Genomic DNA, 4,484 nt, shown 5'->3' on the forward strand with positions numbered 1-4,484 from the left:
CAGATTTTCTATTTCGCGTTTTAAGGGTTTTGGACAATCCTAATTAATATGAGAGCCGTCACAAACCCTAAAAGAAGAATCTCAGACGTCCTAGATTCTAATGAGAGCTTAGAGAAGCTTGATTTTGAGTTATAGAGATTGGAATATCGATTCCAAGTCAAGGACATCGGTTTTCTTTTCACAAATCCTAGCAGATACGTTCCATAGTGTTGGAATTCATCCCGCCGGTGTGGATACGTGTAGAGGAGTTGTGCTTTCAACTCTCGGTGATTAAAACAGGCCCTGGATCGATTGATACTTCCAGATCTTGAAAGAACGAGGTAAGTATTCGAATCCCACGACGATATACACGATTGTTCGGGTTATTGCACAATTGGTTTTGTGTGACGTTTGGCTAGGTTTAGATCTTTCCTTCCGCTGCGTGAAACCTAGAATCCAAACCCTAGATCGATGAGATCGCATGCTAGGAACCCGAAGGAAACCCAACAGTGGTATCAGAGCCTGGTTCCCTGTATATCGCCGTGCCTGTTGCTTGTTTGCATGATTTTAATTGTTGAGATGCATGTGAACAATAGATCTTTGCAGGTTTGCATGATTTTAATTGTTAGAATGCATGTAGACTATAGATCTATGCATGTTTTCATGGTTTTAATGGTTAGAATGCATGTAAACATGAGATCTATGCTTGTTTGATGAATTTGATTATTGAATAATGCATGGATGAGCTATGGGTCGTAGGAGGCTTGATGGTGCGTCGAAACGGGGATGAAAACCCTAGTTTACGGGACCCAAAATCGAGATCCGAAGTCTGTCTATCGCATGGACCGACCAGTCTAGAGTGTAGACCGATCGGTCTACGCATGACGGCGGTTGTTCCTTTTAGGTCAAATGAGGTCAGACCGAACGGTCCAAGGGTTGGACCGACCGGTCTGGACCGATGACCAGAAGAGAATTTCAGATTACGTTTGACAGACTGTCCGGTCTGATCTTTGGACCGTCCGGTCTGGGTCTGATGGAACGTTCGGTATTCGGGGTCGGTCTGCATTCAGTCATCCGTTCCAGAAGGTCTGGAACGGACGGTCCACGGATGCAGACCGTCCGTTCTGGCTTTCTGGAACGGACGTTCCACGTGTTTCGACAGACCGTCCGTTCTGGCTTGCTGGAACGGACAGACCATTAGAGGCAGACCGTCCGTTCTGGATTGCTGGAACGGACGGTCCACGTGTTTCTCTGGACCGTCCGTTCCAGTGTTCAGGTTTTTCCAAAGTTAAACCGACGGTCGGTTTGGACCTTGGACAATCCGTGATTCTGCAGAATTCAGATTTTGATCGAACAATTGTTGTGTTGGATCGATTATCAGAATTAGAATCAAAGCCTCACATAAGACCAAGCTTGATGACAATCCAGAATTCAGAGTTTTGATTGTGCAATCGTTGTCTCGAATCAAATATCTGAATTAGGATATTGAGAGGGTTCTGGTATCGAATCTAAGGCAAACAAATGTTGTTTGGCCAAGAGATTCTATATATAGACGACTCAAACGAACTAAGAGTAGTTCATCTGAGCTGATCAGAACAACTTGACTGGAATGACTTGAATTCAGTCAAGGTATCCTGGTGTTCAAGACAAATGAAGCCTCAATTTTGAAATCTCAAGCTATTACCGCCCATTAGCAGAGCAACTGTCAAGGCCTCGATCGTCATGGTTACGGGTCATGCCCTAGCTGAGCGTGCCTGACTATCTTGGTGAGGCAGTATGGAGAAATCGTGATTCTCATAGCTCAAATATGGTTGAGCTTGAATTGGGTTATCAAGTCGGACTTGGACCTAATGGTAAGGATGGGATGAGGAACATGCAGTGATAGCGTATCACTATCCCATACTCATCTAGGAATCACATAGGATGTGATTGACAAAGTGTTGTCTACCTAAATAGCATGGTTTTGAGCGTCATGCCCTAGCTGACTCAAAAGCATGTGAAATATGGATCCTAGCTCACTTGGAAACTCATTGAGGGTGTTTTTCTTAGTGGGAGCCTGTCATATTGCATCTATTATCTGTGATAGTAAGTGTACTAAGTGACTTGCATATTTTCTGTCTGTTTGTTTGTCTTTTTCTGTAGTGTATATCTGTTGCAGGAATCTGGTTAATCTCACCATGCGATCTATCCTTATGAAGGATAAGCCTCTAACCAAGGCTTCTGGATCGATCATTGATGCTTATTGGAAGCATGAGGATAATGATCTGGACGTGTCCAGCTTGATGCTTGGAAAGATGTCTTCGGAATTGCGTGAGCAATTAGATGACATGGACAATTCATTGATGGATGATCAGTTGAATATGTCATTCCAAGAGAAAGCTGGGAGCCAAGGGAAGAATGATATGGTGATTGTTGGAAAGAGTTCCAGCAAGAGGAAACGTTCCAAAGGTAAGGGCAAAAGGAAATTGACAAGTGTTGTCACTAAGCCTAAGTCCAAACCCAAGAAGGAAGAGTGTTATTTCTGTCATGCCATTGGGCATTGGTACAGAAATTGCAGACTCTACCTGGAAGATCAAAGGAAGAAGAAGCTTGCAGAAGCTTCAACTTCTGGTATCTTCGTTATAGAGGCCAACTTATGTACTTCTTCATCATGGGTATTAGATACCGGATGTGCCTCGCACATTTGTACAAATGTGCAGGGACTGCGAGGAAGTAGACAATTGGCAAAGGGAGAAGTAGATCTCCGTGTCGGGAATGGAGCAAAAGTTGCTGCATTAACCGTCAGGACTTATGATCTGACTTTACCTTCTGGCCTAGTATTGGAGCTGCATGATTGTTATTTTGTACCTGCCATCAGTAGGAACATCATATCGATTTCATGCTTAGACTCAGATGGTTTCAGATTTGTTATTGAGAACAAATGTCTGTCCATTTATAGAGGCGATTTATTCTATGGTAAAGGTTACCAGTTTAATGGCCTTTATATTTTGGAAGATGAACCATCTGGATACAGGTCGATCTATAATGTTAGTACCAAGCGGTTTAAGCCGAACGACTTAAACCCGACCTATCTCTGGCATTGTCGACTTGGCCACATCAACGAGAAACGCATAGCGAAGCTTCATTCTGATGGACTTCTTGATTCTTTTGATTATGAGTCAATTGAATCGTGCGATTCTTGTTTGATGGGAAAGATGACAAAATCTCCTTTTTCTGGAAAAGGAGAACGGGCTACAGAGTTGCTAGAACTCATACATAGTGATGTATGCGGTCCTATGAGCTCTCCCGCTAGAGGAGGTTATCTGTACTTTGTTACGTTTACTGATGATTTCAGTAGGTACGGTTATGTCTACTTGATGAGACATAAGTCTGAAACGCTTGAATTGTTCAAGATTTTCAGAAACGAGGTACAGAACCAACTTGGCAAGACGATCAAGTTGCTTCGATCTGATCGAGGTGGCGAGTATATGAGCCAAGAGTTCACTGACTATCTGGCAGATTGTGGGATTGTCTCACAGCTGACTCCACCTGGAACGCCACAGTGGAATGGCGTGTCTGAGAGGAGGAACCGGACCCTATTAGATATGGTACGGTCTATGATGAGTCAGGTCGATCTTCCTAAATCCTTCTGGGGATATGCTTTGGAAACAACAGCGCTTATACTGAACAACTGTCCAACAAAGTCGGTTCAGAAGACTCCATATGAGATATGGACTGGGAAGCGTCCCAGGTTAGCATTCATGAAGATTTGGGGATGTGACGTTTACGTGAAACGTCTGGCTTCTGATAAGCTATCCGCCAAGTCTGATAAATGCATATTTGTGGGTTACCCTAAGGAAACTAAAGGGTACTGGTTCTACAACCCATCTGAGAACAAAGTGTTTGTTGCTCGGAATGGATCTTTCTTGGAGAGAGAGTTCGTCTCCAAGAGAGTCAGTGGGAGTAGAATAGATCTCGAAGAAGTTCGAGAACCACAAATAGTCGAAGAACCGAACGAACAGGTCGAAACAGTCCAACCTGTATCACGAGTTGTTGAGACAGCACCTCCTAGTGAACCTCGGAGATCTGGTAGAATTCACCAAGAGCCTACAAGATATGGTTTTCTTGTGACTGGAAACAACGAACTCATGTTGTTAGAACATGACGAGCCTACGTCGTATTCAGAGGCTGTGGCGAGTTCCGATTCCGAGAAATGGCACCAGACCATGGAGTTTTAGATGCAATCCATGTACGACAACAAAGTGTGGACTTTGGTCGATTCATTCAATGGTATTAAAACCATTGGATGCAAGTAGGTTTTCAAGAAGAAAAACGACATGGATGGCATCGTGCATACCTATAAGGCACGACTCGTAGCGAAAGGGTTTCGGCAGATTCATGGTATAGACTATGAAGAAACCTTTTCACCAGTCGTGATGCTTAAATCCATACGGATTCTGCTGGCCATAGCTGCGTATTATGACTACGAGATATGGCAGATGGACGTCAAGACCACATTCCTTAAC

This window comes from Tarenaya hassleriana, unplaced genomic scaffold (genome assembly GCF_000463585.1).
Source record: "Tarenaya hassleriana unplaced genomic scaffold, ASM46358v1 Cleome50, whole genome shotgun sequence".
In the NCBI taxonomy this organism is placed as follows: domain Eukaryota; kingdom Viridiplantae; phylum Streptophyta; class Magnoliopsida; order Brassicales; family Cleomaceae; genus Tarenaya; species Tarenaya hassleriana.